Genomic DNA, 13,843 nt, shown 5'->3' with positions numbered 1-13,843 from the left:
TTCCCAGGTATGCTATCAGGGAAGCCATGAACCAAGAGGCAGCAAAGAACCAATACAGCCATCTCTTGCCAGATGATGACAATAACAAGTCGAAAAAGCAAACAAACAAAAAAAGCAAACAAACACAAAACACTGATTGCTGTCATCGTTTCAACAAAGGAAGGCCATGGTCTGCCCAACAATGTTTACCACCCATCACATAATCTAGGGGTGAAGAACAGATGTCCAACTGGGCACAGCTAGCCCTAAGATGACCTATTTTGTTCATGTTTTTTTCTTGTTCTGTCATGGACTGATGAAAGGTTCGTCCAGGGAGATGACAAGGTGGCTCTTTCATCACTGGGTGTTTCCGAACCTGGCTGCTCGCCCACTGCAACCACGGGCCCTGAGCAAGTTCTCTGTGCTCACAGTTAGGTCCTCCAGAACGGGGAGCCCTCTCTTGACCACAGGCATAGGTAATAACATGAAGTTAGGAATCCCCCACTTTCGGAAACCTCTGTCCTGGTAGCTTTTTCTGGAGAAACAAGAAACTCCAATTCTGACCCCACGATCTGCCGGCCTAACCAGTTTCCATGTCAGGGGCCTTATTGAACACCTGAAAATCCCACAAGCATCTTGAGTGGGAATGTGCTCAGAATGCTCCCGCCAGCACGGTGCTGCTTCAGAGTCCGAGGACCAGAGACGTCCTAGGGAAAACAAGCAGGCTTTATTTTCTAAAAATAACCAGTTTTAAAATGTTTCAACAGAAAAACCAGCAGCCCTGTCTGAGGCCGCACTGCACAGATCAGCACAGCGGGTGGCCCAGTAAGTGGTTTTCTGCCAGCTGCTCCAGAAATGAGTTTGGACTTCTCTCTCCTCTGAGGCCAGAGGGGCCCTCGCTGTCTCTGGAAGGTGAAAGCGATGCCATGGGGGCTCTCTGCCCCAGTCTGCAGTCGCTCTGGCTGCTCCATTACATCAGCCTCCAAAGCTGAGTCACTGGAGTTGCAGCTGGGAGCTGCCATGACCATGTATGGCTGCTGTCAGCGATGAGCTGGAGGAAAGCCACGCCCCACGTGCCAGCACAGGTCCACCCACCCCATGGTAGCTACAAACTTCAAAATTAAGGGCATGGTGTTACGGGCCTGTAATCCCAACACCTTGTGAGGCTGAAGCAGGAGAATCACAAGTTAGAACCCAGCTTGGGCAGTTTAGCAAGATCCTGCCTAAAAATAAGTTTAAAAGGGCTTAGGATACAACTCAATGCAAAAGCCTTGGTTCAGTCCCCAGTACTGAGGGTATGGAGCTGGGGGAAGTCACTTGGCAAGCTCCACAAATAAACGCATTAGCCCGCCCCATGTGCCAGCCCTCATCTATTCCACAGCAAACCAGCTGTAGCCACCTGAGGCAAAGGCCACTGCAGATCCAGCACCCCCACAGAAGTGCCTTTCTCTAAGGTTTCCAATCCTGGAAGGAGCAAGCCTTTACTGGTACTGTGAAGGAATGCAAGGAAGAATCTTGGCTCTACTCTTTCTGCCCCTCAGATATGCAAAAGAACTTGGGTCCAGTCCTTGGGGTTCAAGTGCCCTTGCTGGGTCCTTGAGCCTGGGTTCCCTCTCAGTAGGGCATGAGAAGCCAAAAGCAGGAGGCCACAGTCAAACTAACTGCCTGACCTCTGTCTTCTCTGTGGTGGCAAAGGCATGAAGAGACAGAGTACAAGTGAGCACAGACAAGCCCGAGCCCCATCATTCTCTTCATGCTAGGGAGCCTAAAGTGAGCCATCTCCCAAGTGCAGAGAGGGGACACAAGGGTCACACAGGACAAAACCCTGTTTCAGAACTTGCAAGTGAGGTCCAGACCAGCCCTCTTGGTGGGTGGGCCCTGAAAGCTGAGCTGGAAGGGACTATCTCCCAGGCTCCCCCAAGGGGCAGCGGCTGAGCCCCACTAGTGGGAGTCTGCCTTCTCCTTGCCAGGAAAGCCTTGAGCAATGAGCAGGAGCCTACAGCTTAGGTGGACCTGAGGCTGCAACAGGCTTTGAATGGCTACCTGGAGTTCCCAGGGAAAGCACAGCAAAAGCCCACCAACTGCCTTCCTGGAGCTCAAACGCTGGCAAGGGATATGGACACCACTATTTTGAGAAGCCTTGGAGGTCAGATGATCACAGGACAGAGTAGATGGTGGCATGGTTTCTCCTATCCTCCCCCTACACACACAGCAGAGAAGCTGGATGACCCATGCATCACTGTGCACTGGCATCAGAGGTGGCTTGTCCCCAGATGCAGGGCTCAGAAGAAAACCAGAAGCCTCTAATTCCTCCAAGGATGTTTCAAGAACAGCTCCCTTCCCCAAAGCATCTGTCCTAGGAAAATCAGAGAAAGAAAAGGGAAACCAGCTGTGGTGGCTCACATCTGTAATCTCAGCACTCTGGAAGTCTGGGACAGGAGGATCTCAAGTTGCCAACCTGGGAAACTCAGTGACTTAATAAGACCTTGTCTCAAAATAAAAATTAATAAAGGTCTGGAGATGTAGCGAAGTGCAAAGGCCCTGCATTCAATCCCCAGGACACAAAGAGAAGAGAAACAGAAATGAAAAGAAGGAAAGGAAGGAGGGAAAAACAGGCGAGAGGTAAAGAGAAAGGAGAAAAGCAGAAAGGATGAGGATAGTAAGGTAAGGAGAGGAGGGGAGGAGAGTGGGACAGAAGGAAAAATAGCCTGTTCCAAGTGACAGACAAGAAGCAGCTCGAGCAGCAGCTCCACACACATCTGTGAGCAGTCCGGGAGCTGTGCCAGCAGTGCTCAGGTGTCACTCACAGAAGAGCATGTCAAGCACCTCCCGCTAGGGAGCACCCCCACAGGCGGCACGCTCGGTGAGTGTGGCACAACCCCAGATGCTCCAGAAGGCCCCCAGAGGCTGCCTCCTGCCCGCACAGCCACAATTGGAAGGGCAGAAAAGAGACAGAGTGTGAGGAAGAAGCGCTGCACCAACCTCAGAGATGAGGCTCTGAATGAGAACAGCAGACAGCTGCTTCCTGTCTGGCCAGGTCTGGTAGACAGCCAGACCTTTCCCACCAGCAGCTGCTGCAAGACCAGCCCTTACTCAAACTCAAGTATAAGTGTGGGCCCTTGTTTTTTTCCCTGTCCTCAGTGAGGATGATCCCGGGTGCTAATGAGAGCTAGCTCCCTCAAAATGGGACCATGGCAAGTGCAGGCACAGCCCGCCATGCGGAGTCCTGATTTTATTTTATTTTTTTTTTTTGTGGTAGGCTCAGCCCACCCCGGGGGTGGGGCTGGCGCGACATGTGGTGCTGGGGATCGAATCACAGTCCCTGCACACTTGCCTAAGCAGGTGCTTTAGACCGCTAAGCACAGGTCCGAGTCCTGGTTTTCAGACTCAGGAGGTGAGCTCCCACAGGGCACCTTGCGCGCCCAAGGCCTCTGTCACCCATGGTTGCGACTGTGGTCAGGCACCTTTCCATGGCACTGCCAGCAGCTCGCTTTCCAGCCTGTGATTCATGCTCTTCTAAGACCAACAGCCTGGAGCCTCACAGGGAGTTCTCTGGAGATGAAGGGTGGCCCTTGAGTAACACTACGATGAGACTCCGGATGGGCATAACAGAAGTCCCTCCCTCCCTCCCTGCCCGGTGGTCTCCACAGCTCCAAGGAATGGCCCAGTGACAACTCCGTGAGGAGAGTGCTCTCCTGTGCTCCCAGCCCAGCTGTTCATGGAGTGCTGTCACACAAATGACTGCAGCCAGCACCTTGAGAGCAAAGCAACTGCCCAGACAACTTCCAAAACTGAGCAATAGAAACTGTGTGGCCAAACCACTAATAGTGTTTGGGAGGTGTGCTGTACAGCAAGGGACAGCTGAAACAGAGGTGAATGACAAGAGGGAAGACAGTCCCGCTGGATGGGTGAGAGCAAAGGGCCCTTCTATCCACTGGGTGTGTCCTCCTTCCTCATTCGGACACCTAGATTAGTCCACATTTGTAGGACAATACCTCAAAATTCAATACAGTTTTTAGTACAAAAAAAAAAAAAAGCAAGTTACAGAGCTACACTTGATCAAGTCATGGCACAGGGACCAGGCAAAGACTGGCTACTCTCATCAGGGCTGTCCTGAGGTCCTAGGCCAGTGGGCAACTGGATAATGAGGTCAGTGGAACTAGAAGAGCCATACTCATACATGTGGTGGGACCAGGACAGCTGGCAGATCTATCTAACTGTCCTCCAGGCCCAGCAGATCCGAGGAGGGAGTACGAGGAAGCTTTCTCAAGTATAAAACCCCACTGCTCAATTCAACAGGTCTGTTGTGATTCACTCAAGAGGCTGACACAGGAGAATGGAGAGTTTCAGGCCCATCAGGGCTACACAGTGAGCTCAAGGTCAAGCATGGACTACACAGCAAGATCCTGTCTTAACAGTGACAACAAAAACCAGGTTCCCGGCCGGCGGTATAGCTCAGCAGACTAAGTGCTTGCTTAGGTAAGCACAGGGGCCAGGGTTCGATCCCTGGCTCTGCATGCCATGCTGCCCCCTCCGGGTGCCCTGAGCTGGTGACGGAGTCCGGGTGTGGTGGCACGCGCCTGTAATCCCAGCACTAGGGAGGCAGAAATCAGGAGGATCACTACAAGTCTGGGCTGTGTAGTGAGACCCTGCACATGTGCGCGCGCGCACACACACACACACACACACACACACCAGGTTCCTCCTATCACAGTGCACTTAACAGTCTCTGCAGACCTTGTCTTAAATAAACAAAGTTGAAGACACTCTCAGATGGTATCTCTGTGCCTTTTACACTGGGTACCTCAGGTGCACTGTTTTGTGACTTGGCCCTGTTAAAGAATGTCATCCTAACCCATTATTCCTTCTAAATGCAACCTGGGAAAATCCTGGGGCACAATTAGTAAGGAAGGAGGGAAAAAAGATGGGAGTGCTGAGCAAAGAACCCCACACAGCCATTTTCTCCAGGGACAGGCACTTTACCACGGTTGTTAAACTGCTGAGTGAGCTCCAGGCCTTGAGAGCCAAGAAGCCCGCAGAACACAGCTCCAACACAGAATCATATGGGCACCTGTCAAACATGAAACACTAGGGCCAGTGAGATAGCTCAGTGGACTAAGCGCCTGCCCAGGCAAGTGCAGAGACATGGGTTTGATCCCAGCACCATATGCTGCACCAGCCCCGCCCCCAGGGAGCACTGAGCTGGCCACAAGAGACCTGGTGTGGTGGTGCATACCTGTAATCCCAGCACTGGGGAGTCGGAGTTGCATAGTGTGACCTTGTATCAAATACTTAAAAAAAAAGAAGAAGAAAGGAAGACAGACCGACTACCCAGGTTATTAGCACTAAACTGCAGCCAGGAGTTTAGTACTGACTGCACTAAAGCCACCACAGAGGGGCCCATTAGGCCAAGAAATACTGGCCAACTACAAGAAGATGCTGAGCTTGACAGTCCATGGTCCCTGGTTCCCACACCAGGCCACACCTGACATCCTCTCCAAGTGACGTGAGGAACCTAAGGGCACACAGGAGAGGTTACCAGCTGGCTGCCAGCTGCACAGTGTTGCCAGTCTTCTAGATATACAGGTGGCCCAATGAACAGACTCAGGCCAAGAGATATTCACCTCAGGCCAGACATGCAACCCCAAAGCCCATCTGCCCAACCCTACTTCCCACCCCAGATGACAAACTGTGCCCTAGCTAAAAACCACATATATCAGTAGGACAAAAAGCAGATTTCTTAACTCTAAAGACACCTTAAACATAATACTAAATTAGAATGCTGACTCTGCTTCAAAAGCATGTTACACACCGCCCAGTCTCTATGGTGGGGCCAATGTGCACTGCCCAAGGGATGTAGGAAGGGCTGTGCTGCCCCAGGGAGCCATGCCAGAGAGGTCCGGTATGCTAGTACAGTACACATGCTGGGTAAAGGAAGAGCTGTCTGGTCCAAAAGATAGCGTCTGAGTGCTCATGACAGGAGAACTCGGCATTCTTCTCCTTTGCCTTGGCTACACACATTCACAGAGCCTCAAGTTACAGAGGGCGTCACCTCAGTCTTCCTGTGAACTTAACAAGCTTGTTGGGCCAGGGTGGAGATGGGAGTCTCCCTCACAGTGTTAGCAGCACCTAACCAAGCCTGTGGTCTTAGTCAGGTCCAACTGACAATGAGGACCTGGCCCTGTAGGCAGATCCTGGCCCTTTTGAATATGTCTAACTCAATGTCAAAATACACTGTGGACCTGTAGGATACAACAGCTGTACTCTGGGGACTGTGAACTGAGTGAGTAATGGACAACAGCTCCTTTGAACAATGACTTTCCACCCTACTAAATCCAACAGCGCCTACTTGTGCTGTGCTGTTTGTCCCCTCCAAAACTATGCTGCAACTTAATGCCAACGTAAGAGGTACTATTTCTAGGAGGTGATTAGACCTCAAGGCTCTGCTCTCAGGAACAGACTGATGGCATTACCGCAGCAGTGGGCTCTGGTGACAAAGGATGAGGTCCGGCACCCCACTGTCTTGTCTTAGCAGCTCACTTGCCCTGATTGCTGCCATGTGGACTGGGTACCAAGGCCCCCCAGATGCCAGCATGCTGAATACACCCCAGATATGCTGGACTTCCCTGTCTTGGCTGTGGAAATATAAACTTTATCATCAATTATCCTGCTTGTGGCATTCTTTATGGCAACACAAAACACTGAGGCATAGGATTTGAGGAACAACACTATGTAGGTGGATGGGAAACTTGCCCAGCATACAGAAGATCAGCAGGGCACGGCAGCTACACAAGTACTTGGAGTTCTAGCACTTCAGGGTCCTCAATTTCTACACCAGGACCAGGTACAGAACAGACTAAAGGGCCTCACAGGCATCAAACAGCAGCCTCCCTGTGCTTGTCTGAGGCACTGCATGACAGCTCTGAGCCTACAGAGGAAGCCAGGTGAGAAACTATACTGTTAGGTCCTGAGTGCTACAGAGAAAACTACAGCACACTAAGGGGAGAGGAAGGGGCCATGATGGAGCCCTCTGAGGAGTTGGCTTTTAGGCAAAGACCTGAATGAAGTGCTAGCATGATCCATGTCACTGGGAGCTCTGAGGTCCTACAGACTCAGGAAGAGCAAGTGCAAGGCCCTGAGTGAGGCCCATGGCCTTGGCATGGGGGCCTGCCCTGCAGGAGAAGCCAAGGAGAGCTAAGGTTAGCAACAGCAGAGGCTGAGCCCTCCCGGGTCTGAGAGCACTGAGACTTGGGCTGCTTCCACACACTGGGCTGCCTTGAAAGAGCTGAGAGTCGGGCAGGCACATTTCCCAAAGGCAGCAGCTACTCTGCAGTGTGAGGAAGACTACACAGAACCTAACGAAGACAGGAGTGTCACTTCGACACACAGTAGATGATAAGAGGTAGTGGCTGTCTCACCAAGATGGCAAGGTGCTCAGGCTAGGGACATGTTTTAGTACAGCAGATGTGGCTGATGGCCAAAATTCCAGCCTGAGAACCATTTCCTGGGAGATCACACGGGGGCAGGGTCAAGAGGCCCAATTATGGCTGTAGTCACCGACAGAAGATGCAATGAAGGGAGCAGCTACTACATTCAGAAGAGAGCAGCAGGCTCAGGGCCAAGACGTGTGTGCTTGAGCCCTAAGCTGTGTGTGTGTGTGTGTATTTGGTACAGGGTCTCACTATGCAGCTCAGACTCGTAATGATCCTCCTGTTTTCAGCCTTCCCAGCGCTGGGATTACAGGTATGCACCACCATGCCAGGTCTCTGACTCAGTGTGCCCGGGGGAAGGGCCAGCATAACGTGTTGTGCCAGGGATCGAATCCTGGTCCCTGTGCTTGCCTAAGCAGGCACTTAGTCCACTGAATTATCTCACCAGCCCTTGAACCCTGAGTTTTAGATTGCTCAGCTTAAAATAGGAAAGCCTATGAATAGACTGTGAGGATTCAGCAAGACCCACAGCAGACCGGAAATGCTGCCTAACCATTAGCAAAAGTGGAACTAGATGCCGCATATCCCGTACAGGGCTGTAACTGATACAGTCATGACAGGAGGAGGAAAAGTAGACTAATAAAAATGAAAATGAAGGCCCATTATGGTGGTGCATGCTTATAATCCTAGCACTTGGAAGGCTAAGGCAGGAAGATTGCTGTAAGACCAGTCTGGGCTACTAAGAGAGCTCTAGGCCAGCAGAACTGCACAGTAAGACTTTGTCTCAAAAAGACAAAAATAAAACAAAACAAAGAAAAAACCTAAAATGACCTGAGTGTCCTTGGTACGCTCCCGGTACCTGGGAAATCAGGGCTGCTTTTCTCCAGCAACAGCAGAGCAAAAGCAGGTAGTCAAAGCCTCCCCAGAAAGATGGTCAGGGTGGGTGTGGTAGTGCAGGCCTATAATCATGGCATTTAAGAGGCTGAGGAAGGAGGACACCTGTTGAGTTCAAGCCCAGCCTGGGGAACATACTGAGTTCAAGGCCAGGCTGAACTATTCAGTGAGACTCTATAAAAAAGAAAGAAAGAAAGAAAGAAAGAAAGAAAGAAAGAAAGAAAGAAAGAAAGAAAGAAGAAAATAAATAAATAAATAAATAAGAAAAAGAATGGCAGTCAGGCCCATGCTCACCCACCAGCCATTCCACCAGGACAGAAAGGCAGTTTAGGAGCAGGGCTACTGCTGGAGGACGGGTGCCTGGCTCCATTTAAAGAGACACAACAAAAGCATGGCTACTTGGACAGAGGCCAGCTTGAGTCCTGAAATGGGTGTGTGACAAAAAATGACATGCACACTCGGGCCTCGGCTCTGCAAGAGGAGAAGCAGGTGCAGAGGTGGCAGGAAACACAGCTACAGGGACAGCCTAGGGCTGGCTCACACTCAGCCAGAGATTAAACAGCAGGTGGGGAAGCCCCACAGCACTAGGCCCTTGGGACGTGAAAAATGGAGTATGGGCTTGAGGGGTGGTTAGCTGGTACAAACAAGGGCTTAGGGGGTGGTTAGCTGGTGCCCTGAATCCGATACTGCTTTACTGGATCTCCCAAACAGCCAGTGCAAAGGGTCCTCCCCATGATACCATAAATGGCCTACAAGGTTCAAGCATCTCCTGCTGGAGGGGCTCAGAGACCTGAGCGACACTCAGCCTCATCATGAAGCAAGTTGGCCATGTGTGTCCCCAACCACAGCCCTGTTAATGACTCACACTTGAACAAAAGGCCATGAAGAGGCAGAGATGGGGCCAGGGTGGGGCCAGGGACACACCACTGATATCTTCTCTGTACTTTCTGTTTTACCACTTGTAAAATTATCTATTAAAAAATTAAAACAGAGACAGAAAGAGACAAAGACAGGCAAGCAGGCAGAAATAAAAAATGCCAAAGAATCAGAGATCCAAAGTCCTTTGTTTTTATCCACCAAAACCTTTCAGACATCTTCTGTAAAAACCTGGTGACTGAAAACTTCTCAACAGGAAAAAATTTCTCTTATGAGAAATGGAAAATTACAGTAATGTGACAGAGAATGTGTCACTCGGGAAAACCCTAAGAACAGAGATCCTGTCAGGGGCCTCCCCCAGAACAGCAGCTGGCATGCTCCTTTCCAGGCAGATGCTCTGATGCTGTAGCACTCAAGTGCTTCTCTCAGGATCACACAACTGCCAAGGAATAGCAGGCCCGGGACCTCAGGAGAGAAACCTGGTGCAGACAGGCAAGGGTGCATGGGGATCTGCACCTCAATTTCCTTCCTATGAAATGGGGGTGACAGTGAAGGTCCTGCTTCATAATGGTGTTTCCTGCCCTTCTCACTGTCACTGCCACATTACATGCAAACCAGTGCCTGCAGTAGAGTATAAAACAAGGGTGCCCCAGGGCCCTAATTCTGGATCATCCTGCCTTCTAAATACAGGTGTACATCAGCACCTGGAGTCCATCACATTGAATGCCTGCCTGACAGACAGCAGGAAAGGCCCAGGAAGGTGAGGAAACGCAAGGCCCAAACACCACCTCCCTTCTACAGGGACTTGACTTGGAGGAGAAAAGAGGGCATCAGGAGCAAAGGGCCAGGGGCCAGGGAGATGGCTTAGTGGAATAAGTGCTTCCCTAGCAAGCATAAGGGCCTGAGTTCAACCCCTGGTTAAAAAAAAAAAAAAAAAAAAAAAAAAAAGGAAGGGGCCAGACTCATCAAAGAGAAAGGAGACTGTGCCCAGGAAGATGAGTGGCCCTGGGCTCTGCTGATAATGGAGCAGGTTACACATGAATTGAAAATGGGTACAGACTTTGGGTGATGCATGTTTGTCACAAGTGACTGACTTTTCCTAGGACATTGTACCAAACTAGAATTAGGTGACTGCTGACTGCTAAGGTCCCTTCTAACATTAAGATTTAACGAATGCTAAACACATAAATATCATAATGAAACTGGCAAATGACAAAGATATGTGTTTGAAGTCTGACAGATACTGTGTGACAATAAAAATGAGATATCTGCCTAGCACTCAGGAGGTATCTTTTGTTTACAATGCTTCCTATGCTATTATCATTTTATTTTATTTTATTTTTTATTTTTATTTTTTTATAAATTTCTCCACTTTTTAAAAAAATTTTATTTTATTTGTGTGTGTGTGTGTGTGTGTGTGTGTGTGGCCAGCTCAGCCCACCAAGGGGCAGGGTTGGCTGGCATGTGGTGCTGGGGGATTGAACCACGGTCCCTGTGCTTTGCTAAGCTTGTTCTAAGTAGGTGCTTTAGACCACTGAGCCATCTCACCAGCCCTCATTTTTTTTTTTTTAATAGAAGTTTTTTATGTGGAGAAAGGGTATTGCTAAATTGCATAGGCTGGGCCCAAGCTTGCAATCTTCCTGCCTCAGTCTCCAGAGTAGCAGGAATTCCAGGAATGTGCTGCTGCACCTGGCCTACAATAATATATATGGATGGCAGAAGCCAAAATCAAATGTTACATTTACTACTCCAAATAAGATAGATAGAGGGCTGGTGAGATGGCTCAGTGGTCTAAAGCACCTACTTAGAACAAGCTTGGCAAAGCATCAGGGACCGCGGTTCAATCCCCCAGCACCACATGCCAGCCAGCCCCACCCCCTGGTGGGCTGAGCTGGCCACACACACACACACACACACACACACACATAAATAAATAAATAAAATTTAAAAAAAAATAAGATAGATAGATTTTTATTTATTTATTGTTAGTTGTATTTTTAGGAAAGGGTCTACAGGGTATTCAGGATCTTACTACTAGATCAGACTTGTAGTGATCTGCCTGTTTACAGCCTCCCAAGAGCTGGGATTACAGGTGTGTGCCACCACGCCCAGTCTCAACTGCCATCTCAGCACGCCTCAGAGGCGGGGACGGCACTGCAGGCCCAGCGATCAAATCCCTGGCCCCATGCTTTAATCTGCTGCACTATTTGGCCAGCCCAAGATATTTTTTTAAAACTTGATTGAGAAAGGCTGGGGATGTAGCTCAGCATAGAGAGCCTGCATATGGGTACCAGAGACCTAGGGTTCAATTCCCAGCACCACAGAAAAAGCTGCTGGACTTCTCTCACCCAGGGCTGAATGCAGGCTCCCATTAGGATTAGAAGGGGCCCAGGGTCTCAGCTGTGCCCTAAATAAGCAGTGCCACCAAACTCCACCCTTTCAAATCCCCAACATCTTCCACAAGTGGACAGAACCACTCTGAAATTCGAGCTTAGGAGAGAAAAGTGGAAACCACCATGATCCAGCCCTACCTTTCTGGTCTAGGCCTAAAACAGCTGACCTAAGAAGCAGAACCACAGCCACAGAGACAGAACCCGGGCTGGCTAGGCCAGGACTACTCTGAGAGGCAAGCAGGCAGCCTCAAGATTCCCAGAGAGGGCTGGGGAGATGGCTCAGTAGAATAAGCACTTGCCTGGCAAGCGCAGGGTCCTGAGTTCAATCCCCGGTACTTGGGGGTGGGGGAACTCCCAGAAAAGGGAGGGAACACAAACTTAAACTCTTAGAAGCAAGAAAGATTGGATGGGAAGTCAAACTGTTCTCATTTGTGCCCTTCACTACTCTGTTCTCAATTTGCAAAAAGCAAACACAAACCCAGGACAGTGCTGATAGCCTATGTGGTAAAAAGGGGGCTGTCAATAGTTAGGGGTTACTACAAGGGAACAACATAACACACTTTATAACATTATTTAATAAAGAATCACCCAAAGAATCATATACAAGAAGTACAGGAAATCTGTCCATACACTAAAGACCAAAGAACCCAGCTGAGGGTCTGGATCCTAAAATCCTGCATGAGTCCAGCTGAAATCCTAGAGCCCACGATAAGGTCTCATGGCAGGCCCACTTCACAGACCTACCCTGGAAAGGCCTGAAGGTCAGCGGTGGAAGCTAGAAAGTCTGTGCCAGCGGGGTGAAGGATCTGTGCTAGCAGGCTGAGGGACCTGACCTGGAGCCAGGGAGCAATGTAAGCACCAGAGCTCCCCCAAAGGTACCACCACAGCCATCCTCAGCAACAGTGAGGTCCTGAGCTCACTCAGCGATGAGGAAAGCTGAGCTCCCATCAGGAAAGCCAGTGTGACAAGCTTCTTCATGAGGCTGAGCAGTGCACCCTCTTCCCCTCCAGAGCCAGGAAGCAATGTTCAAGATGAGAACCAGAGCTCCCCTAAAATGAACTGTAGTCATTCTCAGCAACAACAAGGTCCCAAGCTCCTCCTCCAACAAAAACAGCCACATTCTTTGGGAAAGCCGGCATGACAAGGTCACCGCCAGAACAGCCCAGGAGAGCCAATGGGTTCCAACAGCTTCTCTGATTCTGCCTCTTATGCTGCGGGCAGCCATCCTCAGCAATCCTCCCACACCCAGCACATGCTAGTTCAGTTCAGCTGATGTAACAAGGTGGCTACCAGGGAAACCCACTACAGGGGGGTCAGATGGCACAGGGATGCATTCCTAGCCCCTCAGATGCATGGAAGGCTGAGGCGGAGGGATCACAAGAGCAAAGGGAAAGTTGGCAAGACCCAGTCTTAAATAAAAAGAACTGCAGCTCAGGAGCAGCACCTTTACCTATCATTTGCAAGGCTCTAGGTTTAATCCATAGCACTGCAATAAATAAATAAGTAAATAAATAAATAAATAAATTTAAAAAATGGGTACAGTAATATCCCTGAACTACATAAAAAGCTCCTCAAAATTAATCAAGCACAAAGCCAGGCAGGGTGGCACTTGCCTGAAATCCCAGCACTCTGGGAGGCTGACACAGGAAGATCCCAAGTTCAGGCCCAGTCTGCACAACTATGTGACTCAGCAAGATCCTGCCTCAAAAATAAGTCTGGGGAGGAAGCTCAGGGCAAGGCCTGAGATCCATCCCCCATGGTGCTAGAGGCATTAGTGAACTGAAAAAAGCACAGGTTTCATACAGAAGGTTCACACATTTGACTATAATGACAAAATGATTCCTGGTAGTGAGAACACAAAAACAGCCCAAATGCCCAACAACTGATGAAGGAGCAAACAAAATGCAGAACATCCACACAAGGGACTATTCCTTGATAATAAGAAAATGCATTGATCCAAGCTACAACATAAACCTCGAAAAAATGCAAAGCCAAAGAAGCCATTCATCAAAGGCCAGTTTGCAGGATACTATTTATATGAAACACACAGAACAGGCAAATGAGGCCAGGCGTGGTACATAGGCCTGTAAATCTCAGCACTTGGGAGGCTGAGGCAGGAGGACTGTTGGGAGTTCGAGGTCACACTGGGCTGTGTATAGAGACCCTGTTCTTTTTTTTTTTTTTTTTTTCAAAATTTTATTGATAAACAGATAGCAATGAGAGTTTCAAATCAAATCGGTAGTACAGTTTCAACAAATAATACACTGCATA

At 49.5% G+C, this 13,843-nt stretch overlaps 1 protein-coding gene across 5 annotated transcripts in view; it reads right to left on the bottom strand.

The window, feature by feature from the left end:
• The window catches only part of Zbtb17 (zinc finger and BTB domain containing 17), a 32,240-nt gene that overhangs the window by 6,029 nt on the left and 12,368 nt on the right, over nucleotides 1–13,843 (bottom strand). The gene's annotated exons all lie outside the window — the stretch shown is intronic.

Source organism: Octodon degus, unplaced genomic scaffold (assembly GCF_000260255.1).
Source record: "Octodon degus isolate 3935 unplaced genomic scaffold, OctDeg1.0 scaffold00092, whole genome shotgun sequence".
Lineage (NCBI taxonomy): Eukaryota > Metazoa > Chordata > Mammalia > Rodentia > Octodontidae > Octodon > Octodon degus.
Note: the sequence above shows the minus strand (reverse complement) of the source record. Positions and strands in the feature narration are given on the sequence as shown.